The sequence below is a fragment of the Lissotriton vulgaris genome, chromosome 7 (assembly GCF_964263255.1).
Source record: "Lissotriton vulgaris chromosome 7, aLisVul1.2, whole genome shotgun sequence".
Taxonomy (NCBI): domain Eukaryota; kingdom Metazoa; phylum Chordata; class Amphibia; order Caudata; family Salamandridae; genus Lissotriton; species Lissotriton vulgaris.
In genome coordinates this window covers 293,643,869-293,671,764 of record NC_141695.1, presented here as the reverse complement: position 1 = coordinate 293,671,764, position 27,896 = coordinate 293,643,869, and the positions used below count along the sequence as shown (strand labels likewise).

General features: G+C 41.4%; 1 protein-coding gene and 1 long non-coding RNA gene across 4 annotated transcripts in view; one reads left to right on the top strand and one right to left on the bottom strand.

The window, feature by feature from the left end:
• The window catches only part of LOC147701417 (myeloperoxidase-like), a 175,034-nt gene that overhangs the window by 12,246 nt on the left and 134,892 nt on the right, over positions 1 to 27,896 (top strand). The gene's annotated exons all lie outside the window — the stretch shown is intronic.
• On the bottom strand, positions 81 to 26,448 carry LOC147701418 (uncharacterized). The gene is made up of 3 exons (XR_015297464.1): positions 26,303 to 26,448; positions 2,993 to 4,998; positions 81 to 1,256 (listed from the first exon to the last, which is right to left on the bottom strand). It is a non-coding gene; the product is annotated as an uncharacterized LOC147701418 (long non-coding RNA).

Below are 27,896 nucleotides of genomic sequence, written 5' to 3'. Positions count from 1 at the left end.
GGGAAAACCCACAGCAACACCCATGGAACGCCCCTTTCACACAGGTTTCTGCGTAAAAGGGGCACATATTTATAAATGTGCGGTGGCACATTACACTACCGGAACATCAAAAAAATAAAGTTGCGGGGGCGCAAAAGTGCCTAAGAAATATGTTAGTCCAGACCACTTAAAACATCTATGTCACGGGTGAGGTTTACGGCCGGTCAAGAGTTACTGGTTAAAATTAATTTACAAAATGATACTTGAATATGTGGGTTTGTCATGTTAAAAATAAAACTGCAAATACCAGAATGCAAAGTTGTGTGCTATAAATCCTATTAGAAGAAACTCTTCGAAAGGCACCCTTGTTTTCTCAATGTTATCCTTGGTGATGATCTGTTTTGTGTACTACTGAAATACACCCCCCAGCCATAGGTAAACAGTAAATTCCAAAGGGCCGCATACAATCAGGAAGTGTGAGTCCCAGTGCACATCGTTGTCCAAGTAACACTTCCTAATCGACCACTCTTTCATACATGAAACAAATTCAATGTGTAATCCCTTTATAATAGAATCTTTGGTATTAATCAAACATCTATTTTAAAATTTCAATCAATTCTATAGCAAGTAAAATCTGAATTTATGATCGATTGCATGGCAACCATTGAGTCAAAGGACACCCTTCATTACGTAAAGGCTACTATTTATTAATATTCTTCATTTCTTTATCAAGAAGTATTTTGTGTAAATTTGTATGGTTTCAAGTGAGTTCATTTTGAGCTCAGAGATCCTGGGAGGAATAATGCTAAGAAGCACAGTCATAATACATTTTCTTTCTTCTGTTTCCCTGTTTTTTACAGGACTTAAAATAAGATACTCAGTATTCCTTATTGATAAAATGTAATGAGAACAAACTTTTTATGAAGAGTCAAAAATACAAGACATGCTTAGGCTCTCAAGGCTAGTGCACATAGTAATCTGTGTAATATAGCACATGTATAAAGACGTGCATAATTATGGTAATTAGCTAGAACAAATAGATTATATTATTTGCATATACATCAACAACATCACAGATTGCAGACTCATGATGCAAAATGCACAGTGAGCATAATTTCCCATCCAGTAAATTGCTATTGTACCATGTCAGAACATCTCAAATACCATCAATACTGTTTTGGGTAACCTTATATCTTTAGGTGGTGATGTACAGAGCATCGTCCTCTTAGTATACTGTAGAGACGCGGTATCTGTTTCCATCGCATCTGTACAGTATACTAAGGGGTACACAGACAAAATATCGAGTTTTAAATATCGATATACCAAAATATCGAAGTTTAAATATCGATATACAAAAATATCGAAGGTAAGTAATATCGACAGTCTAAATATCGATATTGGTATGATATCAGTAATATCGAAGTTGTAAATATCGATGTTAACAATATCGAAATTAATAACTTTGATGTTACTAATATCAATTTTTAAATAAATTTAGTGTATATTATATTGTATTTATTATGTTTTATTATTTATTTTTAATGTAATTTAATTAAATATTGTCTTTTACTACTGTAGCGGGTTGTGGGTTTATAGGGGAATAGGGTGGGAAGTAATTTAATTATGTTAAATTAATTATTAATTAGTAGGAATTATTAATTAATTAATTGAGAATTAATTTTTAATTATTTTTAATTAATTGAGTAATTGATAAATATGTTCTGTAGTGGGTTATGGGTTTATAGGGGAATAGGGTGGGAAGTAATTTAATAATAATTAATTAATTGATATATGTTTGTACATATTTTAATTATTAATTAATTGGTAATTAATTTCTATTAATTAGTTAATTAATTATTATAATTCTTTACATATTTATAATTATTAATTAGTTGGTAATTAATTATTATTAATTATTTTATTACATTAATTATAGTAATTTTTATATATAATTTATTGTTATTCTTAATTAATTAATTGGGCAAAATAATATTAATTATTAAATTAAATTAATTACAGCAAATGTGCTAATATATTTACTTTATTGTTATTGTTAATTAATAATTAATTGGTAATTAAATAATATTAATTAATTTTAGGGTTCAGGGTCAGTTTTCAGTTCATGGGTACAGGGGTATTTTTAGGGTTCAGGGTCAGTTTTCAGTTCATGGGTAAAGGGGTATTTTTAGGGTTCAGGGTCAGTTTTCAGTTTTTGGGTAAAGGGGTATTTTTAGGGTTCAGGGTCAGTTTTCAGTTCATGGGTAAAGGGGTATTTTTAGGGTTCAGGGTCAGTTTTCAGTTTTTGGGTAAAGGGGTATTTTTAGGGTTTAGGGTCAGTTTTCAGTTTTTGGGTAAAGGGGTATTTTTAGGGTTCAGGGTCAGTTTTCAGTTTTTGGGTAAAGGGGTATTTTTAGGGTTTAGGGTCAGTTTTCAGTTTTTGGGTAGAGGGGTATTTTTAGGGTTCAGGGTCAGTTTTCAGTTTTTGGGTAAAGGGGTATTTTTAGGGTTTAGGGTCAGTTTTGGGTTTTTGGGGTACAGGGATATTTTTAGGGTTCAGGGTCAGTTTTGGGTTTTTGGGTAAAGGGGTATTTTTAGGGTTCAGGGTCAGTTTTGGGTTTTTGGGGTACAGTCGTACAGGGTAAAAATAAAATAAATTTAAATTAAATCAATTACATGAAATTAAAAAATATAAAATTACATTAAATTATTAAGTTTTTAATTTATTTTAAATGTATATATGTATTAGTTTTAATTTTTTAATTATGTTTTAATATTTTTATTTAATATTTGTAACATCATATGTATTTTATAATTATTTTTACATTATTATTAATACATTTAAAAAAACGATATTTTTAATTTCGATATTTTTGTACTACGATAATAATTTTTCGATATTTTTGTACTTACCTTGTTAGGGATAGGATTCCTATATTTTTGACTTCGATATTTTTGTTCCGATATTTTTGTATTTCGATATTTTTGATTTCGATATTTTGTCAGACATTCATACTAAGGGGATGATTTAAGGATTTTCATTTAGAGTACAGTCCATCTGGGTGGCGGGGGACATTACCTCTACCCAGTTGTGCTCGAACAATTTTCAGAGTGGGGGTGCTGCCACCAGTGTTATATCACTGAACTCATAGGGGTTGTGAAAAATCCAAGAGTTACACAAAGAACAAGTGTAGCAAATGAGCCACGCCCATTCAGCTGGAGAGTGATAAAGGTGTGGTATGTAGCTGGCATCGCACAGTGTCGCAAATATATTTATATATTAATATTGAACGGCGTGGCAGTGCAATTTCATTTACAGACAGCACACTTTCCATTGAAAGGTCATTTCATTTTCACAGACATAAAGTTTTACTGATAAAACTGTGTAAGGCACAAACAACGTCTGGAAATCAAGTTTCAGCATCTAATTATCATTTGTTCATCACTAATTGTCTTGATTTGTTTTCATATAGTAAAAAATATTTGGTTCCATCAGACTTAAAAATTACAGAGACAGTGCTTCATTAGTGCTTTCATAACTGCTGTTATGTTTTGAAATGTTTGAACAATGTATTTATATATATATATCTAAATTTAACTTTGTTAGAAAAAAATACATCCTAAAGCCTTTCCTTTCACTCCCCTTGTACTCCAGCACGACTGTCACATAGTTCACTTTAAAAATAATCTCGGTAGTGCTGTGCACGTCTGTTGGCACATGCATCTTCTGAACTCGGAAAGGTTATTTCTGGGGGTGCTTCAGCCCCGACCACACCCCTACTTTCAGCACCCATGCCTCTACTGCTCTGACAGAGTACCGTCTGCCAAATTTAGAGGTGATGTGCAGGCCAGTGGACATCTCTGTAAGTTGAAGGGAACCGCTGTCACAGTGGTTCCATTAAAGCTAGAAATGCATAGGTAAGCCTCCGCTGTTGGTTTTAATGGCTGTCCACCAAACGCTTAACATTTTTAGGTTTTCAAACTCCCAAAGCGGGAAGTAGTTTGTTTTTGAGAAACAAAAAACAAATAATCCCCACACCCTGGGCATTTTTTACAAGTATGTAGGGTCATTATGTTCTTTCTGTCCCTCACAGCCAGATTTATTTTGAAGGTCACCAACAGAAAAAAAGAGAGGTTGCACCATCCCGTCTAGGGAGGGTAGGCAGTGTAATGCCCTTTCTCTGAAGGCTCCTCCTTCAGGAAGCCTTCAGTCGATGTTTCCAACAGGGGCTCTGTCAACAGACAGGTTACAGCCATTCTCTAAATGAGGTGGGTAGGCCAGGAGTGGGTGGACTCCTTCTCATCTGTGATGGAATATCCTGTCCACCAAACTTTAAATCAGGCCCTGGATCAATTTTCCATTTCTAGAAGCTGGTTCCCTACCTCAATGTATAGCCTCACACATTATTTATCCAACAGCAAGGCTATGGCAGTAAAATGCTTCATATTGACAGGCACTTCACTCAATAATCCTAACAGAGGAACCAATAGGGGCAATGTGGCATTATCCCTTTCATTTGCATTGCCAGTTTAAATACGTAAACCTAAAAAACATGTATTCTAAGAATAAACTCATGCAATGAGCTAGACAGCCGCCAATGTTTTTTGGCATATTGGGCACTCAGAATCTTCTAGCAATCCGCCTGTCTTTAATTTTGCAGGCGTGTAAAGAAACTCATATAATTAACTACAGTGTAGTAATCTGCATAAGCAACTCAAATTTTGCTCTTTGCGCCATTTCCAGGTCTAACTCCTAGTGTTATTTGCCTGAATTTGTTTTAGCTACTCTAGTGTGCACTATCATGTTATATAAATTGGAGATTATGGGCCTGATTTTGAATTTGACAGACAATAAATACTCTGTCCTTCAGGGTGGCAAAGGACATTACTGCTTCCATCCTGATGGACTACCCTTCTTCAAATTTAGAGATGGCCCAGCAGTCATCTCTTTACACTGAAAAGAACTATCATTGCAGCGGTTCCTTACAATGCTCAAAAATGTTCATAAACAGGCTTCAGCAGCTTTCACGGCCATTGAACTAACTTTTGAATAATTTTTGTTTTTCAGAGACACTTCAAAGTGGGAGTTTGTTTCTGAATAGCAAAAACAAATGACATCTACACCCTGGGGGTTTTCTTTCAGTTTGAGTGGGTCATTATCTTGATCTGTTTCTCACTGCTAGGTTTTTCCTGGCAGTGGCGATAGGAAACAAAGACATCCCACTACAAGACTTAAAAAGGGCAGTAGTAATCTTTTCTCCTTTTAATGACCCTACTCCAGCAGGCCATCTGAGGAATTTTTTTCAAAGACAGAGCCAACAGTGGTTCCATCGACAGAATACTTAAGATCCACCCATCTTTAAATGAGGCGGCTGAACATAGAGTAGTAAATCAGGCCCTAAGTGTCTAACTGATATGGCCAGAATCACATTTGCAAATGCATTTATTGCCTGTGGTTCAGTTGGAAACGATGGCTGTTTCTCAAGTGGTAGGTGGAAAATCTCAAATATAAGACCGCTTCTAATAATGTTGGTAATCATTTTTGTTAAGTCATATATAGTTATAAATGTCCAGCCCTGGCATAGGTCTGCCACTCAAAGCAGTCCAAACCATCTCAGTTGTCACCATGCTCACTTGTGACCTTCAAGCAGTGATTGGCAAAGAGATATAGTAGTTTTAAGAAGTAATACATTATACTATAGCCATCTGACCATAGGATATTATGGGTCATAGTTGTCCCTAGCAATTACCTCAAGATCTCAATAAATCTTAACTCTTAGGTATTACACTGGATCCTTACTGGATCTTCTCTCCATTGTATTGCAAACTATAGTTTAGGTTTTATAAAGGCAGGGGTTAATGTAAATAATAGGCCTAATCTACCACAATTAGTTTGCAGTCTCGCAAAATCAAATGATTTCCCTTGATACAAATTCAGTATTGTCAATTGGTTCCCTAAAGTATAGTAAAATGTCATCTGCATATGCAAGGAGAATAGGCAATTTTTCACTAAAATGTAAGCCCCATATTTGTGTGATGCTCTTCAAGAACACACACCACGGGTTCCAATGTAATTACAAATAGGAGAGGACACAAAGGGTACCCTGGTCTGGTGCACCCACGGGCTGCTATGGTCACAGAGTCATGGCCATTCATTTTCACTTGGGCCCTCTGTAATATGTACAATAACAACAACCATCTCACAATGCCTTCACCTAGTTTTATCCCCCTTAGCACTGGAAATAATGAAATTAAATTTGTACTTGTAAAGCACACTGCTGCCCCAGCAAAGGGGCGTTCTGGCACTGTACTCATACCGCTGCGGAACCCTTCCTGGCTTTTCCCTGTGAAATGTCCACTCCTGGACACCCCCAAGGTGAAGCCAGGAATCCCAGCGCTGTTGGGGCCGTTGTGGAGATTAAGCAAGCTATTGCCCAGAGTTGCAGAGTGGGATCCATGATTAGAATAGGCAGCGAGGCGAGAATTATCAGGTCCGAGGAAATTGAGCCGCAGACCCGCCGAGGCAGGAATTGAACCCTGGTCCCGGGCCAGACCTCTGTATCAGGGTCTGCCGCTCTAACCATTGAGCCACACTTCTCCAATGGTGCTTGAGGCTGCATTCCAATTGCAGATATCCAAGTACAAGCCTCTTGTTGGAGAGGTCAATAATCAATTTGTGATTCTGCATCATGACATAAAAATTATAAGTGTAGCTTTGTGACCTCGGGTGTCAATAGCACCACACATCTATGGGGCCAGATTGTTGCATTATTCTATGTTTTGTTCATGAATTGTTCATGTTGCTGCTGAGAGTGGACTGCCCGTGTCAGTGGATGTCTCGAGTGACGGTTCCAGGATAACATTTAGATCTCACCCCCATAGGAAGGAACTGAGTTTAGCGCTCATCTATAAGTATATCACTTTGTCAATTAAATCAAACTCACATGAGTTAATCATTGTCACATCAGCGTTGTCTAGCAAACCCTGTTTAATACAGTAGCTATCTTCTGTGTCTCATATCATATCCAAACTCTTGTTACTTCTTCATACTAATATCCACTCTCCTAGAATAAGTGTTACAGGAAACAAAGAAAGATATCCAGAAATGTGCCCACTGTTCTGTAAGTGAATTTCCTGAAGGAATACCCCCCAATATCATGCCTATCTATTAATGTCAACACCCATCTTGTCTTTCTAGGATTAGTAACGGCCCCAACGTTTCATGGGAGGAAGCAAAATGTGTCAGCATGGTTCTATTAAATCTGATTTTGAGGGTCAATCTCTGAGTGCTCTTCCCACACTGCACTGTTTTTCATAAATACCACCCACTCTTTCTGTCTAATATCTTGCTTCATCGAAGCATTACCCCTAACACTGAACTCCCTAATTGGCAGCAGATTACCCATATTCAGAAAAAAAATTAAACATCCATAAACAAAAAGAAGAAAATGCATGCTCTGAAGGCACGCAATAACTGAACAAACAATACAGCACATTACATGCAATGGTGGACCGTCAGCGCCAGCAGACCCCAGCCCAGGCACCGCCTTCAATTATATGAACATTTTGTCACATCCTCCCATATCAATCAGTACATTTTGTTTTTATATATATCTCAAAGCTATTTGATCTCATCCGGTGCTTTCACACACCAGCAACTATGTTTTAAATCTCAAAATAGAGCATTTTGCTGGGTGGTACCAGATTTTTATTGATCACCCTCTAGTATATTCAGTTGCCATGCCATGGCGTTGGAGCCTTCAAGTGCCCACAACATCCTAACTTCATTTATCTACCTATATTATTTTTATATGACTGCCCGCTATATGTTACCCTCAACCACCTGCTTATTAATGTTATCATAAAGCCATGATTAACATCTAAGGTGTTGGAGGTCTCTTCATGGGGTCTATCTTTTAAGCGGCCATTGTCCAGATGCCTCAGTTATTTTAGCATCTTGCAGAGCAGCAACCATAGTTGATCTTTGGCCTTTTTGGATACAATGTGGCATACTCCCAGCTCACATGTTGAGGCTACAATGTCACTGATAGGCTCTATGCACTACGTGTACTACTATCATGAAGCCAGAAAAACAACAGGTAGTAATTGCATTGTACTGCAAGTCTTTGCTCCCTTGCCATGCATTGAATTGCATCCCAGTTACTGTAGCTCCAAATGTGGACCACAGTAGGCCTTGGGTACCTCAGGCACCAGCTTTGGGGTTCAGGGACCTACATGCACTCTCCACAACTAACATTGTAGAGAATTGAGATTTTCCAAATAGAGCAGTGTGCAAGATTTCAGTATAGAAATTCAATCATCCGGTCTATCTAGGATATTACTATTGTTGCCCAGTGATTTTGCCTCCAGATTTTCATTTTTCAGTCACATAACTTTCAAGACTTTTTCCATTTTCAGGAGTTTCTCACCTCTCGCCATAGCATTGTCTTCTACCTCTGAGAAAGGTCTTTCTGATCCATCAAGGCACTAAGCACATTTATAAAGTCTCTCTTTCATCTTTTCCATGTGTGGGGTGAGCAAATCATTTTTACAATCTATCCTACAAAGACTTTTCCCAAATCCACAGGGAGTTCTGTGGTATCAGTTTGTTTATTTTTAGGTTCTTATTCTCCTTCACTAGACCTTTGTCTGTCCATATCTTTATCCATATTTGGTTGCATCCGATCAAAGGACACTTTAAGTTGATTGTTATTCCCTTTACCATTGATTGTCACAGTACAATATTTGTATATCACTGTCAGTCATCCACTATGCAATAGAGTCACCCTTCAGTCTTCATTTTCAGAGGGCTGCACACATTTTAAGTAGCATTGGAAAGCAACTCCAAGGTACATGCAGGGTTGGTGGTCAAAGTCAATAGTCATTAAATGGTAAGGGGCCAAGGGTTCTCACATCACTAGCCCTGGATAAGCAGGTACTCTACGTCTGATAGTCCCAGTGTTCAAAATAAGACATGTGTGTAAAATTATCACAGGTCCAATGTTATGCTGTTTGTGTCTTTTAATGATGTTGCCTTAAATATATGAAGCATGGCCTCACAGCACCGGCAGTGCTGGAACCTCTCCCCATATCCAAGCCAGGAAAGATAGGCACTGAGGCCAGTACCATCTTCTTTAATGGGCAAGAACATGTTAAGCTTCCATCACCAGGGTCGGTGAGGGTGTAACTCCTTCCTTCTTTCAGAGCTGTGGGCACTCAGGCTACCACAATACACAACATGGGTCTCTGAAGGCACTGCAAATGCCCTCACACCAGGACCAAGGGCAGCCAGACTACCCTTGCATACAGCCCCACCACCACCCCCCGCTGACCGGCTTGTAGCTAGCCACCAAGCCCTGGGTCAGAGGAGCCCCATTACAAACTTATGATGCAGACGTGCACCTATACCCGTGCCATCCTGCCACTGAGGAAATCCAGACTTACCGTCCAGTTGACCCCAGTTCACAGCTCTGTCTCAGGGCCAGGTTGTTCTGCATAACAGGTCACAGTGTTGCGACAGACGCTCCCCAAAGTCTGTCCAGGATTCTGGCTGAGGTCATTGTCTCTAAATAGTTGAGGGCTGCAGCAATCACTCTCCACAGACTCCATTGCTGAACAGCTATGTTTGGAGGGGTTATTTTCATGCAGAATAATATTGGATTCCTCGGTCAGCTCCTGAATCAAATTCAGGAAGTGATCTTTTTGTCAGGTGCCCCCCCAAGCATTCTAATTTATAATTTCTCTTGTTTTGTAAATATATTTTATCAGTTGACATTTACCCATATGTAGATGTACATAATTATTTTTTTGACAAGCAAAGCTCCAAATGTGTCTGGTATTACTTAAAATAGAGCTCCAATTAAGATTGTGCAGGACATGAGCTTACAAGAGGTTGCGGTATGTATCATCAGTAACAGTGAGTAATATTAGTCATGTGACATATTAGAAACAGCAGAAAACTGAGTAAGTCTGTCCATAACAAGGATCAGAGTTCTGAATGAATTATCAGGAGCTATCATTAAGAACGGAGAGATCTGAGTAATTTTGGCATTATCAATAAATACTCTGAGTAACTCTATCTTATCACGCGCAAAGTTCTTTATGAGTGTATATGAAGAGAGCTCTTAGTGAGGTTGTATAATGTGCAAAAGAGCTATAAACAAGTTTGGATGTTTAAAGGGGCAAGGTTCTGAGGCAATATATAGAGCTCTAAAGTAATCTATTTTACACCAAGTATGTGATGATATATCCCTACGTATCCATTCAGCTGCACCATACTACACTTTTTAGTGATTCTCGAAGTCACTCTTCACTTGCTAATATCACAAATTATCCAAACTAATGTAGCACTGGGCTATGTTTAGTGTATTTCTCTGCTGCATTCAAGATGTTCCTTTCACCCCAACTGTACTCCCAACCTCCTAACCTTGACATGAGAGACTGACGCTTGCTGGCAGTAAATTCTGTAATTATAAGCCCAAACTGTGACCCAGTCATAAGGTCCAACTATCTCTCTCTGGTAAAATCTGCTCACTTTCAGGGAAGTGAGTTCTCCAGAGTCACCCTGTGTAAGTGATGTTTGTTTTGTAGGAGTCTAAGAGCCACAAAATGGTGTCTTTCTGAATTTTGGCCATTCTCTGTGGCTGTGGATTCTGCCTTTAAAACTTGTCATCAAAGTTTGATAAAAACATTTAAGACGTGATTTTTCCCTAAGCACAACTCTAAAGATACCTTCCACTATTTGTTTCTGTTGATTTATTTTCTGCTCCCAGATGTCCTTTTGATCTAGAAGGTGCTCACTGTAAGTGATCATATTCTACTGTGCTGTGTTATAGAATTCTTTGACCTGTGGAATCCCCGTTTTAATTGTTTTTACTTCTGAGAGACCATTTCATAGCCTTGCCCCCCTGGGAAGCCATTGTCCTTGTCCTTGACTGTACTTTCTGGCTTCTTGATGAAATAGGCTTAAACCCTACACTCATCCATAATCTTCTAGCTGCTACATATTTTCAAAACAGATGCCAAATAGTGAGACGTTCTACCATGAAGCACGCACTGTGCCAAGCACGTCATTTAAATAACAATTGGATATGCTGATTGGGCAGTTCTGCGGCTGCCTGAGACTTACCGTATAAAAGCTGAGAGAGCGCAATTTGAATGAAAAGTATATAGTAACCATATTTAGACTTATATGTTATAAACGAAGGAATGAAACGTATATCGTAATGTAAAGTTGGCAACTGCAGCATAAGGGCCAATGAATGTGATAACATGTTATAGGAAATGTAAATGTATTCACACGTTAAAATGCATTAAGTTTAGAAACCCCGTATACATGAAGGGCAAATGTATAGAAATGTGTATAAATGCTTATGAAATGTAGAGCGTGCACAGTAGAATTCGTGTACGTGTGTAACTTTAAATGTGTAACTTTACATTGGGAGAAGCGGCGAGGAAAATAACGTGGAAAGACGTAAACGTGGAGAAACGTAGATAAATGTATAAGAGAACTTACATAAAGATGTAACCAAGGAAAATGCATAAGTTATGTTCTATGTAGTCGTATTCTATATAAGTATATGTCTAATGTAGAATATGTATAAGTATAACTAGGGCTTTTGTTAAAGTACGAATATATGAAAGTAGGCCAAGGGTTATACCGTCAAGAGAGTTTCTATAGGAATGATGGAAGAGCTTGGGTCATTTGTGTTTCTAACCTGACTGACCAAGAGTTCGAAGGAGCATAGTCACATGAAACGTAATTTAGTGGTCTTGTGAAGGTCGTAAATAGCTTGATGTGGACATGAGAGCCGAGAAGTCTAGCACTTGTTAGATTTAAGGTGACAATGCCGGACGGAACTTGTTGTTCGAACGTGAGGAGAGGTATGTGTTGAAGTGGACTATGTTTTGACAAGACCATTCACATGATCTAGAAGGTTAAGAAGTGTACAGATAAGTTAAGGCCTTGTCCAAGTTCCTATGACACTTGAGCTGAGAGAGTCAATAAATGTCGACGATGAAATGATGAAGATGACATCCAAAGGAGAAGGGTCAACTCAACGGACGACGCGAGGAGTGGACCAATGGAAGAAGAAAGAAGTTGACATCATCGGGGGAAGTCCGTGGTGGGCGTCAAGGGGCGTTCCACTCACACTGTGATTGTGTATTTTAGGGACAGCACCCCGGGGAGGAGAGCAGAGTCATCAGCAGAGCAATTGGGAGATTAGGAACAGCGAGACGAATTGCTCAGAGCAAGGGCGAAGGGTAGATGCCTTGAGCAGATGCGCTGAGACATCATAGCGCAAGGGAGCAGTAGGCCGAGGACCCTTAGAGAGCAGATGGGTAGGCAGATAGGGTACTGCTTCTGAAACTTAAGATTTCCTTTAGAGGCTAAAGAGAGTTTGAACTTCTTAGGGAGTCAAACTGCTGACACCTTTTTAGGGAAGAACTTGCGAAGTAGGATCGTCACATAGCATAGAGTAGGGACAGATTAACTTGATGATGGTTTTTATCTTACTGCAGATGACGCAGAAGGAACCACTACACACCGAAGCTTAAGGCGACGGATAATTGTAATTGATTTTGTATTTTGTATACTTTGAGATTTTATCCCGAAGTGGATTGTAATGTATTCAAAATTAATCTTTATATAAACTCTTAAAACTTCATCAGTTGTAAGTGGTTCTTCAGAGTGGCGTCATTTAATGGGGTTTGTCTAACCAATGCGGGGGTGGTCCTTTCCTCAATGACAGATAAGAGCGGTCCAAACCAGACGAATGGGATTCTTTATTAAATTTATCATACTCATAAATTGATATCAAAATCCCGTTCCCCGCAGTTGGTAGCAGAGGATGGTTATCTTCTTGAGGAAGACGACCTAGGCCAGGTTAGTTTACCCCAAGGTCCCTAGTCATCGTCGACCAGAAGAAGAATCGCAGCCGAAGACGGTGCCGATGGTGCGTCGAGAGAAAAGCAGCAGAATCGGTCGAGAGTGAGTATAAGGGTCATGCGTTGTAAGATTGCGGTGTTTTATGTTGTTCTTGTGTTGTAATGTCAAGCGGAGTTGAATGCCTGTAGTGTGAGTGAGGGAAAGTTGTGAGCGCGCGCAACTGGATGAAATCTTATGTCCAGAGGACTTAAGTGGTTCGGGTGTATCGAACACCTAGAGTAATTTGTCTACCATTTAATGGGGGTCATGAGGTACCATTGATTTCCCGACAGACCGATGATAGGGGGAGCGTATGTGTGAGTGAATGAGTAGCGGACGCTGGTCGTACGTCTACTGTGCGTAAGTAACCTATCAGTTGAGGCAAGTGTCCGACCGTAAGAGGAAAGACGCTGTGCCAGTTGAGGTAGCAATTACAGTTAGACTGTGGCCGTACAGTCAGAGAAAAGTGATCGCTTGGACGGGAGTAGTCATTTTTCAATGTATGAATGAAAACGCATGTGAAATCGTGAGACGAGTTAAGAAACGAGGGAAGCTGCTGAAGAAGATACAAGTGACGTCAGCGTAGAACCGTGCTGGGATAGGCTGATTAGCGAGAGTCGCACAGGGACTGGTGGTTGTTATCAAGCAAAATGAAGTGTTTTAAGGGTTTAGGGAAAATCTTTAAAAAGAAAAGGAGAAATTTATATGCCGGAGAAGAAGCTCCACCAGAAGGCACACCAGCACATCATATGGCAGTAAATGTAGGCTTACATTCAATACTGTGGATTTCCGAGTGGCATAGGCTAACTGAAGGGCAAAAAGAACTGGCGTTTCCAAGATTTGGAACGTTTAAATTAGAAGTGTTGAACCAACTGAAGGCGACGATGCTTTCAATGAGACCTCTACCGAGGCCAACACAATTTGAAGCTCTTGGTGTGTGGTTTAGAACAGCACACGAAAGGGGCGTAAAGAGGCGACAAGAAAGGGTGAGAAGATCGGTAAAGGCAATGCAGGATGCTAAATGGGACGATGAAGCCAAGAAATGGAGGGTGCAAAAGATAGAAGCAGACAAATTGTTCACCATGATAGAGGCTACGGGAGAAAAGAAACCTCTAGAACAAGAAGATGAAGAAAGCGAGTCGGAGGAGGAACTGCTAGAGAGGCTATTGACAGACAGACCACCTCCATACAGTGGGGAACTTGCGAGTCCCATATTACCGCAAGTAGACGGAACTAGGTGGGGAGAGTATAAGTCGATCCCGGTATCAGAGTGGGACGCTACTAAGACCGTAGAGATACCCCAAACTAGTCCGGAACAGAGAGTAGTGGGAAGACTTGTGGTCCAGAACGTGCCAGAGACGCAATGCGCTAGGTCATACCAGATGCCGGATGCTTTACAGGTTCCGGTCACCATAGGTCCTATTGTGTCAATCTATAACCCGGAAGGGGTCCAGCAGGATGAACAGGCACGGTGGGATAATGAAAGGGCAGAAGAGGACAATAGGAATGCCACAATGAATTCCCACAGGCAGATACGAGCACCAATAAGTCGGAGTACCCCATTTGATTCCGCAACGGGTCCCAGAGTAGAACAGAGAGGTCGAAGAGGGTCAATGGATTTGAGGGGTCCTAAACCGAAAACCTATAAGGAATTAAGGGAATACCTGAGAGAATGGGACGCTGCCGAAGAAGTGCGGAATAGGAGTCTAGAAACGGGATCCGAGTGGAGAGAGCAGGATAACAAGATTCTCTCTCATTGTGGAGCGGGTGAAAGCAGCCCCGAGTGGGAGAGAGGAAGTCAAGAAAGCAGAAGAGACATTTGTCCTACTGATAACAGCAATAGGCTAATATGCGAAGATAGAAGTACAGGGTGTGGCGAAGTGCCTCGCGTCACCTTCAGTGAAGGGGAACGTAGGACACAGGAGTACTGGAATACCTTTAGGTGCACACATCATGCCCCGGGTGAGGAAGCAAGACATTGGAGTCACGGAAACATGGAGAGTCGCGAAGCGTCTCGACATGCATCTGGTGATAGCGGTCGGAGTCACGAAATTACAGGGAGTCGCGAAACGTCTCGCCATCCCTCCGGTGATCACGAAAGAGATCGCGGGAGCATGGGGAGCCATGAAGGTCCTTATCGTCTGTTAAGTGACACCAGACAGCAAGCGAGTTACAGTGGTCTAGAGCAGAACGGTGGATCCTATCTCACATCTGGAGAAACCGAGCTTAGAAATCGGAATGTAGGGTTGGAGGATAGAGCATTATTCCACCATACCCCACGTGAAGATGGAAAGGCTTGGGATCTCGAGGGGTGGGAACGAAGAGAAGGAAGCAGAGCTCCTCATAACTCACCTGTGCTCAGGCGTAGGGCGCATAGTGGAGGTGAGAGGGATATGAGAGAAGAACACAGAACTGAGATGCTGAAAGCGGAAATAAAAGCAAAACGACTTGACATAACGAGTTTGAAGGCAGATTTGGATGAATTGATTGACGGTACAGTGTCATTAGAGAGATTAGCCTCCTATACACCAGATGAGATACTGTTCTTATCCAAAGATATTACTCGAAGAGCGAGGTCAGCTCATGAGAACTTATCTAATTTGGCAAACAGGTACATGGTAGACCTGTCACGAACTAGGGCTTTACAGAGCAACCATAGGCTAACATGCACGGATCAGGATTTGGATGACCGTAGAACGATCGCGCTGAAGGTTCACATAAGGGAATTGATCATAAGTATCAGGATATGGAGAGATCTGGATAGATGGGAGGAAAGATGGTCCAAGAAGGGCTCCGTTAGACGGAGTGTGCTTGAGAAGTCCCAGGACGCAGACTTGATGAGAATGGAAGCTTTCCCTTTGCGAGAGGTCGCGAATGGAAGCTACGTCCATGTGCCCTGGACTAGGGGGGATTTGGCGGCATTCACCAATTCCTTCCCAAAGCTTAGAGATAATCCTGTTGAGTGGTATAAGCAGGTAGAAAGATTCGTGAAGATCTCAAAGGTACTGTGGGTCGATTTGAACACACTGTTCGACATCGTAGTACCCGGAGACTTATGGACAGCGTGCAAGCTTAGTGTTGACTGGCCCACTTGTGAGCCAACGAGAGAAGCCAGAACGAATGGTCCGTCTCATAGAGTCATGGAAAAGTACGAGAGGGTAATAACGTGGCTAAAAGAGAAAGTGCCGGTACAAGACATAGACTGGGTAAAGATAGATCGGACTACCCAAGAGCCGAAAGAGACAGTTCATGAGTTTTACGAGCGGTTGCTGAAAGCATTCAAGCAATACAGCGGGTTAGATGTGATGGATCCCAAGGACATAGGACAGTTTGTTTCAAAGTTTGTCTTAGGATTAAGACCAGAAATATGCCTAATGATCCAACAGCATCTGATCTGTTGGCAGAACAAACCTTTAGACGAGATTCTGAGGTATGCAAGGTATTGTAGTGACGAGATAGATTCGAAGGCAAAGAAGCTTAAAGAAAAGCTAATGTTAGTGCAAATGCAAGCTGCTGGAAAGGATAAACAGCGACAGCAGGGAACAGGAACGCAGGCAAAGAAACAGAATAATCAGAGCAGAGACGAGGAAGAAAGACCGAGACCGAGAATGGATATCGAGACACTGAAAAAGAAGACGAGATGCCATCAGTGTAACGAGGTGGGACACTGGCGACGCGAGTGTCCTTACAACGTTGAGACAGGGGAATTAGAGCAGGAGGAGGAAGAGGTTCAGAACAACGTGGTTAAGGGAGCCACAGTCCCGAAGGGCAAGTTTGTCAAAGGGGGGACTCAGACTCCTCGAGCCCCGTTTCCTCAACCACCTCGCATCACGAACGGAGGAAAAACCTACAGACAGATGCCATTGTTTGTAGGAGGAGAGGAATGTTACTACGTTGATCCTCTTACAGGGCAGCGGGCTAGTAGGGACGAGGACTGTACTCTAGGAGCCGCCTTGGAAGTAGATCAGAGAGGACCATACGTAGAGGCTGAAATAGCGGGATGTCCTACAACCTTTTTGGTGGATACAGGGGCCACTCGATCTACGTTGAGATCTGCGGTAGTCCCGGGTCTGCCAATGTCAGGAGAAACGGTACAGGTGGTAGGAGTTGCGAACAAAAGAATGACAAATCCCTTGACCGAACCAGTGTCGGTGAGGATAGGGAATTACAGTGACGAACATCAGTTCGTGATCTGTGATTCTAGTCCTGTGTGTTTATTAGGGAGAGATTTGCTGTGCAAACTGAATTGCACGATACATTGCACACCAGAAGGAGTAGAAGTGCAGACCAATGATGAGGACGCTGACTTTAAAGTTGTAAACTCAAGGGAATGCGTGGAACTTTATCCTACCTTAACAGTGGAGGAGCTTCCAACGGACTTGAGGGAGAAAGTGTCAGCTGAGGTGTGGGATTTTACTGGAGAAGAAATAGGCTTGATCAAAGGAGTGGAACCAGTAAAGATCTTGGTAAGACCCCATGCTGAGTATCCAAGAACACCACAATACAAGTTGACACCGGAGACGATCGCAGGAATAAAGCCCGTGATCGAATCCATGATTAAGCAGGGAATACTAAAGGAGATCGTGGGTAGTCCATGTAACTCCCCGATCATGGGTTTGCAGAAACCTAGTGGAAAATACAGAATAGTACAGGATCTTCGGAAGATTAATAACATTGTTGTTTCATGTTGTCCAGTGGTACCGAATCCATCAGTGATATTGTTTCAGATACCGTTCCAAGCTGAATGGTTCACAGTGATAGATTTGTGTCAGGCTTTCTTTTCGATACCGTTAGATGAAGAGAGCCAATATCTTTTCGCTTTCAAGCTGGAAGATCGCGTCTTAACATGGTGTCGTATCCCTCAGGGGTATACAGAAAGCCCGTCGATCTTTAACCAGTTATTGAAACGAAATCTTGAGAGTCTAGTACTGCCCAAGAATTCAGTTCTGGTCCAGTACATAGACGACCTCCTTGTTGCGTCAGAAACTGAGGAAGCTTGCAGAGAAGACACCATCACCTTGTTAAATCACTTGGCCGAGAACGGACACAAGGTGTCACCAAGTAAATTGCAATATTGTAAGACTGAGGTGCAATACTTGGGCCACAGGATCGAAAAGGGAAAGCGGAAGGTGTCTCCAGACAGAATAGAGGCGATTATGAAAATGAACGCGCCTACAACACAAAGAGAAGTCAGGATGTTTCTAGGCATGGTCGGTTATTGTCGACAGTGGATAGCAAACTTTTCACTGAAGGCTAAACCGTTGTTACAACTGACGCACAAAGGAGTAAGTGATCCGGTACCATGGGACAAAGATTGTTTGATGGCATTTTTGCAGCTGAGGGAGGACTTATGTCGCGCCCCGGCTCTAGGAATGCCGGATTATAAGAAACCTTTTTTGCTTTACTGCTGCGAGAGAGAGGGATGCGCGTTAGCGGTATTAGCACAGGTCCATGGAGATGCGCGCAGGCCAGTGGCGTACTTTTCGGCTACATTAGATCCAGTAGCCGCAGCGTTGCCCGGATGTCTCAAATCCGTAGCTGCAACGGGTGTCAGCATTGAACGATCTGAGAGCGTAGTCATGGGTCATCCGTTAGAAGTGTATGTACCACATTCTGTAGAACTGTTAATGACAAGGACGAAGACTCAGCATCTGACGAATAGCAGGCTCACACGCTACGAGCAGGTCATATTGGCTGCCGAGAATGTGACCCTAAAGAGATGCTCTGTCTTGAATCCTGCAACTTTGATGCCACTTCCGAATGAAGTGGTAGATGAAAACTGTACAGAACATGACTGCCTCGATGTGACTGAACTATGTACCAAACCGAGACCTGATATCGTAGATGAGCCATTGACAGACCCAGATGAAATTTTCTTCGTTGATGGTTCATGCGTAAGAAACGATGTCGGTCAGCTGAGAGCAGCTTATGCAGTATGCACGATTACCAGAGTTATAGAAGCCGCTTGCCTGGAAGGAGTACACTCCGCACAGGTAGCTGAAATTGTGGCTTTGACTCGTGCTTGCTTAGCAGGCGAAAGACTTCGAGTCACTATATACACCGATAGCCAGTATGGATTTGGCGTAGTTCATGATTACGGGCAGTTGTGGTCTCAAAGAGGTTACATGACCTCCTCGGGTTCTCCAATTAGGAATGGAGAATTCGTGAAACTTTTGTTAGAGGCTTTGCAAAAACCAATGGCCATAGCCGTGGTCAAATGTGTAGCTCACACAAAGAATACGGATTTTGTATCATTAGGAAATAAATATGCCGATGAGGTAGCGCGTTACTGCGCAGAGCAGGGATATTCTCACACTGATGCAAAAGTGGGGGGAATCCAGGAAATGACTGAATTGACTATGTTATTAGATACAGTAGATACATGGGACGAATTGAGAGCAGTACAGGAAAATGCACCAGATGATGAGAAAAAGGGCTGGGAAACAGCTGGGTGCGAGAAAAGTGAAATGAATTTTTGGGTGTCCGCCGACGGAAGGGCAGTATTACCAAATGAACTCATTAGTCCCATGGCAAGAAAATTGCATGGATCAGCTCACATAGGAAGGGATGCTATGGTGAGAGTATTCAGGCAAACGTGGTTTAACCCTAAATTTAGAGTAGCGGCAGAAGCAGTGTGTCAGCGATGTACGATCTGTCAGCAACTAAATGTGGGTAAGAGAACACCAGTTACCTTGAGTCACATAGGAAGGTCTGGGGGGCCTTTCAATAGGATGCAGATTGATTTCATAGAAATGCCTCCATGCAACAGACTTAGATATGTGCTAGTGATTGTTTGCATATTTTCTAGATGGGTTGAGGCTTACCCTACACGTAGGTGCGATACACTTACAGTAGCAAAATTGTTACTTAGAGAGTTGATACCGAGGTTTGGGGTGCCATCCTCTTTGGAATCGGACAGAGGAACTCATTTCAATAGCGAAGTGGTGAAGATGCTGTGTTCAGCTTTAAACATCGATCAGAAGTTACACTGCAGCTATCGACCGGAAGCTTCAGGGATCGTAGAGCAAATTAACAGCACTATCAAGTCCAGACTGGCTAAAGTTTGTTCATCGACATCCCTGAGTTGGCCAGACGCACTTCCAGTGGTTCTTATGAGCATACGTAGTACACCTGATAGAAGAACAGGCCTCTCTCCACATGAAGTGTTAATGGGGAGAGCTATGAGGTTGCCATCGGTTCCGACTGCAGCGCTAGTGAACATCACAGACGATTTGATTTTGGACTACTGCAAGGGACTATCTGATGCCGTAAATTCTGTGTCCCTCCAGGTCCAGGCTGCAGAGGTTCCATCAATACAAGATTTGTGCCATGACCTGAGCCCAGGAGACTGGGTCCTGGTGAAGAAACACGTCAGGAAGAACTGCTTAGACGTGCGTTGGCGAGGACCGTTTCAAGTCATACTTGTTACGAATACCGCAGTAAAGTGTGGAGGGCTGCCAAACTGGATACATGCCTCACACACCAGAAGAGTACCAACACCTCCAGAAGACACAGCTCCTCTCTCGGATGAGAATCCGGCGGGAAGCGGAGAAACCATAGAGGGGGAAAGCCAAGCTGTGGAAGTGAGCGAAGAAGCTGAAACTGTGTTGGAACAGGGCGACGAAGGTCGGGACACTAGCGAGACTGAAGTCATCTCAGGAGAAGACAGTAACTGGGAGACCGAATCAGAAACTGAACAAGCTGAGAGTGACCAGGAGACGGGTCCTGTAACAAGGATCGGAAAGACGGGAAGCGGCAAAGCCGTTTGGCCGGAGAGGAGGAAAAGGCCAAATTCGGAAGGAAAGAACGAAAGAACTCTTGCTCCTGTCGCCGAAGAATCGGATCAGGAGGAAGAGACGACAGATTCAGGAACTGAGAGTCCACGAAGATCGAGAAGGGTACGTGTGCCCTGCAGAAGGTACGCAACCCCAGAGTGGACTTATCTAGCAGATGTATTGGGGACAGAAATCTGGGAGAGTGAAGAGTGTGAAGGTAACCACTCTCGATCCAGTCGTGACAGTGGAGATATGGATGTTGGCGCCTGGGCTTGAGACTGAGGGGTTACTGACTTTCACACTTCCCCGACCCCCACGTTTGAGTAAAATTCAAGATTTAGTGCTAAAAAGATTACAGTTTCCAACAGCTGGTCAGCAAATGACCGAAGAAGAAGAAAAAGTTATTCGGTTTGAACTGTTAATTATTGTTGTGAAAGCTGCAGGTCCGACAATAATTGTTGATGCGTAAAAGACTTTTTTGTACGTATGTTATAAAGAAGAAAATAACCTAGCGCCGAGTGGAAAGAAGAATAAAATTAGGGATTACATTTAGAGGACGGAGAAGGGTTAGGGTTGTCTGTTGCTAAGAAGAGAAAAGACATTGTGGTGAAAAAGATACCTGTTGATAAAAAGCACTTTAAAGACTGTGAAAGCAAACAAGTAACCAAAGACTGGAAAGAGAACTTTCGCTGGAGAACGAGGACGCTGTTTTGATAACATGGAGTACGGCAACCCAAACAGAAAAACTAGATGTATAGTAGGTACACTTATAGCAATAGTGATATTTCTCATAATCATAGTAGTAACGATATCTTACATGACAGGCCATGAAAACGATAAAAGAATAGCAAATGTAAAAATTGTAACGACTTTGAAACCTGCTCTTGTGGGAAAGAAGGAGGAGAGCAATGTTATACGTGAAAAGGCGTTACTTGCAGATGAAGCTCGTAGATTACACATAGACGAGTCACAGGGAAACTTTAGGTCAAATGCATATGCCAAGTTATTGTATGAATATATCGATGCCATGGAGGCCAAGGATTGCTACGTTTGTATGCAATTGCCGGCTTCTGTAGACGAAGGCATTAGGTATCATCATCTCCCATTGACTTATGGGATCACATGTAGTTTACTGCTTAGTATATTTTATGGTAGAGAGGGATTTGAGTACTACTTTTCGAATTATGATTCGGTACTGCCTGAAGTTCCGAATTATAAGCAAATGAATAAGTGGGACTATTACAAAAAGGAAGATAGACTAGCTAAATTCTTTCTTCCTTGGGATACGTTAGATACATCATATGCACGTAGAAATAATCTGACTTGCAAAGTATCAGAAGTGGAGAAAAGATTTATAGCACAAGTAGATGATCGATGCAGACGGCAGAAGATTCTAAAAATGTCAGGACAATGGAAAACAGATTGGACAGAAGAAGAGGAGGCACATAAAAAGAAAGGTAGCAATGGTCCAATAGCATTGGATAGAACACAGAAAGGAAAGTTATGTTTAACTCGAAGCAAAACGTATTATGAGAGTGAATTTGTAGGTGAAGTTAGTTGTGAGCACTCTTTTAGGTTAGAGTATTACACAAAGGATTTTATGAAAGGGATGCAAGCTATTCCGAATGTGTATTTTGTATGTGGGAGAAATGCCTATGTAAAACTTCCAGATAATTGGTATGGTTCGTGTTACTTGGCAATTGTCTTCCCCAAAATATATCATGCAAAGGATTTGGCGATAATAGAAGGAAAGGCTTCGAGGAGAACGAAAAGGGAAGTAGGAGATGCAGAAGTAGTAGGAGATGTATTTGGAGCGATGTTTCCATTGTTAGGGTTGATTCTTAACGATGTTAAGATTAGAAGGTTAGCGACAGTCGTGGATAGATTGTCTGCTAGCACTGCAAGATCTTTAATGTTAGTAGAAGGTGAAATGCAGTCGATTAGAGCAATGGTATTACAGAACAGACTTGCTTTAGATGTAATATTAGCAAAAGAAGGCGGAGTTTGTAAGGCTTTGAAAGTTCAGGAATGTTGTACTTATATTCCTGATAATTCAAAACCACTTGAGAAGGTTATCAGAAACATTACACAGATTCATCAAGAAATTGAAGATTTATCAAAAATAAATGTTTGGGAAAAAGTGGGAAATGGAGTAGGCAAGGTTGGAAGTTGGTTTGCTAATATAGGCAAGGGTATAGTCTGGTACATTTTAAAGCCTGTATTAATAGTAGTAATTTGTATAATTATATTATTAGGATTAGTAAAATTGTATAAATGGTATAGGTCGAACAAGTTACAAAGATCGATGAGAGACCAAGAAAGGAGACTAGCTGTTTTACAAGATCAGCAGTATAAAAGTCTGAGAACGCTTGAATCGATAAAAAGAGGAACAGATGTAACCAGTTCAGTATAAACTATGTATTCAAATTGCTTTTAGTGATGACTCCTAAAAGTCATCAAAGGGGGGAACTGAGAGAGCGCAATTTGAATGAAAAGTATATAGTAACCATATTTAGACTTATATGTTATAAACGAAGGAATGAAACGTATATCGTAATGTAAAGTTGGCAACTGCAGCATAAGGGCCAATGAATGTGATAACATGTTATAGGAAATGTAAATGTATTCACACGTTAAAATGCATTAAGTTTAGAAACCCCGTATACATGAAGGGCAAATGTATAGAAATGTGTATAAATGCTTATGAAATGTAGAGCGTGCACAGTAGAATTCGTGTACGTGTGTAACTTTAAATGTGTAACTTTACATTGGGAGAAGCGGCGAGGAAAATAACGTGGAAAGACGTAAACGTGGAGAAACGTAGATAAATGTATAAGAGAACTTACATAAAGATGTAACCAAGGAAAATGCATAAGTTATGTTCTATGTAGTCGTATTCTATATAAGTATATGTCTAATGTAGAATATGTATAAGTATAACTAGGGCTTTTGTTAAAGTACGAATATATGAAAGTAGGCCAAGGGTTATACCGTCAAGAGAGTTTCTATAGGAATGATGGAAGAGCTTGGGTCATTTGTGTTTCTAACCTGACTGACCAAGAGTTCGAAGGAGCATAGTCACATGAAACGTAATTTAGTGGTCTTGTGAAGGTCGTAAATAGCTTGATGTGGACATGAGAGCCGAGAAGTCTAGCACTTGTTAGATTTAAGGTGACAATGCCGGACGGAACTTGTTGTTCGAACGTGAGGAGAGGTATGTGTTGAAGTGGACTATGTTTTGACAAGACCATTCACATGATCTAGAAGGTTAAGAAGTGTACAGATAAGTTAAGGCCTTGTCCAAGTTCCTATGACACTTGAGCTGAGAGAGTCAATAAATGTCGACGATGAAATGATGAAGATGACATCCAAAGGAGAAGGGTCAACTCAACGGACGACGCGAGGAGTGGACCAATGGAAGAAGAAAGAAGTTGACATCATCGGGGGAAGTCCGTGGTGGGCGTCAAGGGGCGTTCCACTCACACTGTGATTGTGTATTTTAGGGACAGCACCCCGGGGAGGAGAGCAGAGTCATCAGCAGAGCAATTGGGAGATTAGGAACAGCGAGACGAATTGCTCAGAGCAAGGGCGAAGGGTAGATGCCTTGAGCAGATGCGCTGAGACATCATAGCGCAAGGGAGCAGTAGGCCGAGGACCCTTAGAGAGCAGATGGGTAGGCAGATAGGGTACTGCTTCTGAAACTTAAGATTTCCTTTAGAGGCTAAAGAGAGTTTGAACTTCTTAGGGAGTCAAACTGCTGACACCTTTTTAGGGAAGAACTTGCGAAGTAGGATCGTCACATAGCATAGAGTAGGGACAGATTAACTTGATGATGGTTTTTATCTTACTGCAGATGACGCAGAAGGAACCACTACACACCGAAGCTTAAGGCGACGGATAATTGTAATTGATTTTGTATTTTGTATACTTTGAGATTTTATCCCGAAGTGGATTGTAATGTATTCAAAATTAATCTTTATATAAACTCTTAAAACTTCATCAGTTGTAAGTGGTTCTTCAGAGTGGCGTCATTTAATGGGGTTTGTCTAACCAATGCGGGGGTGGTCCTTTCCTCAATGACAGATAAGAGCGGTCCAAACCAGACGAATGGGATTCTTTATTAAATTTATCATACTCATAAATTGATATCAAAATCCCGTTCCCCGCAAAGCGATGGGGTCTTTTCACAAAGATAAATTTACAAATGAGCAAATTTGCATATGTAAATTTGCTCTTACAATTTGTAGCACATTCACTACTGTTGGCAATTTACAATTTCCGAATCTAAATTTAACATGAAGTGTAGCCCTAAAAGTCTCCACCCACTGGCGAATGGTTCGAGCTAACTTTACAACTGTAAAGTTACTGCAGCTAAAAAGGAAGCAAAACAATAATAAATATAATCCAGCTCAGACCTGGAGTAAGTCAGCAAAACACATGACCTACTACTGGGACTGCCGCACCCCCTCATAGAAAACAACTGAGGCACAGACTGAAAATAGAAACCCACAGGACATAATGTCAAAATATAGATATATTTAATTGGAAGTTATTTTTCAACTAATATTATGCATGATGCATTGTACGTTTTAATATAATAAGTAATCATGAACATTTTACTTTCTAGTGATCCTCAGGTACACCTTTGTGCCCTGACATGGAAGACTCCCTTCCTTTTCTCACCAAGTTTTGTGGTCTTGACTCCTTCCTAGCAGGCCATTGCTCTACCCTTGGATGATTATGAACATCTTTATATTTGTAAACTCCAACTCCAATTCCTTTAGTTAAGAACAGGACACTGACACAGGCGCTGGATCATACGATCAGTTTCGTGTTTATTGAAATCTCCGCTATTACTCGTTTCGGCACTTCCTACCTTGCTCACACATCTTTATATTTGTATGCAAGTTTTCCTAAAAGTCCTTTCAAGGAAGGGAAGCTAGGTCCTCCTATTTGGTTGGATCTACAAATGTTAAAGTTGAACTGAGTTATAATGGCACTCAGGCGGCACACTCAACTCTAAGAAGCTTTTCATATGAGCTTACTTCCCCGTCCATCTTTTGCAACACCTTCTTCAACAAAGATCTGCTTGTACCCATCTGTTCTGTTGCAGAAAAATAGAAATGGGTAAAACTCTTTCTTTCTTGGCTGCGAACAACCCTTAGAGAACTGATGACCCTGCCTATGCGCGTGCCTAGGAAGCCCTAACATTAAATAAACACCACTATAAGTTCTTTCATCCCTCTCCAAAGACTGACAGAGGGTTCTCTCAAGGCACAATTACTCCAAGTGCACGTGAGCTGAGAGATGACTCTTCCGGGAGGGTATATTCCATCTCTGCACTACTTTTAATGTTTTTTTTCTCTCATAAACGTGTTTAGTTGCAGAGAACCAGCACCTGGGTGGGCTCCATTTTAGCCAGATTAAAAAGGGCCTGAGTGCTGCCGCTGTGTGCCTCATGCTATCCTGCAGTGGCGGTCACTAAGTGTACCTAAAGGCCACTGTCACTGATTGTGGAGCCTGTGACCCCCATTAGGAGGTATCCACCTTCAAACGGAGTGACAACAAAAAACACTGAACTGGTAGTTTACTTTATGGGCACTTTGCCCAAAGCCTTAGGCACTTCAATTTGCATTTGACGGGTTAAAGGTGCACTGTTTGCAGATTGCAGCATGCATCTCCAACTCGATCAGAGAAAAACACTTCTAATGTATCTTTGGATCTTGTGGGGAGTGATCTAGAGTTCTCTGTTGCTGTTTCCGCATGCCACTATTCCTGAGCTACTTTTCAGCATGAAAAAAATAAAGAGTCGATGACTCAGCTGGACGCTGCGAGCTTCTACTCATTTCCTCCACCAGTTGAATCTGTGGCTGCCTACTGTCTCTTCCAAACTGTACCCGCTTGTTAGTCTCTGGAAACAGCACAGCAGAGCAAACAAGAGAGAACATTAAGAACATGAGTATTCTACAAGAAGCCTAGACAGCAAAACTCAAAGCATTCTGAGCAGTCATGTGTCTCCTGTCCTGACAAACTGACATGATCAGAGCTCCTAAGCGCAGTGTGAGCCTGATGCTTTGATTTTAAAACTTGGTGAATTTCTGGTTACCTTCTATTCCATGGACGTGACAGCAAGCTTCAGTGGTTGGTGATGAAATGTAATATTTGGTTACATTTCCCGATTTGTTTTCAAGAAGGATACCACCGGTGGAGTTCTCGGGTCCTGAGAGGGTGTACAATTTCATTGAAGGCTAATATCATGTGCAGACACTTTATGAATCATAATCTTCAGAGAACTGTGGGGCATATTACCAATGTTTAGCGATATTTATCGCTAACGATGCTTAGCAACGAATTTTTTAATGCTAAGCATCGCCGGAAATTATCTCAGAGATAACTTGCTATTAGCAAGGTTTATCTCAATAGTGATAAAAATCCTCGCGCTAACTGCCAATTGAGAGATTATCGCTGGAAAACCAACGATAATCTCTCGAAGTTTGGCGTTAGCTTGATAATAGGGGCTCACAAACTTAGCCATGATATCCACCTTCCATAGGATATCATGGCTTAGTCAGGAAAATACCAGGTGTAAAAAAAGCAGTGCTAACCGCGGTTAGCGCTGCTTTTTTTTTATCACTAACAGGGTTAGCGAAACCCTTGATAATAGGAGAAATGTCGCTTAACAACATTTCTCCTATTATTTTTCTCTGGAACGCCCCCTTTGCATCTCATTAGAGATGCAAGGGGAAGCGTAGAGAAAAAGGGTGCTAACATGTGAATTTGCGTGTTAGCACCCTGTTGCTGATAGGGAGATCATTTTATCTCCGCTTTCTTGGCTTTTAAAGACATAAAAGCGGAGATGTGTTTTAGCAGTAACAGTCCTCTGAGCAGAGTAGACCTTGCTGTTTGCCCGAATCTTTTGTGACTCACTTGATCAGCACAGGGAATCTTTCCAAAGTTGTTTTAATCACCTATCATTTTTTGATATTGGTGTAAAAATGGTCTTTTCTCAGTGCAAGTGGATATTTTGTATTCCTTCCTTGGTCCTCTTTTTATTTCTGAAAGAGATATGGCCCATTAATACACAGGCTTTCACTAATAGATGACCTTGGCTAATTCATCCAAAAGAAAGCATAAGAAGGTATAAGGGGATGAGAGAGGTGAGGGCTCCAACAAATATAAAGAGAACAAAATATGTGAATTCAACAAAAAGATCAAGC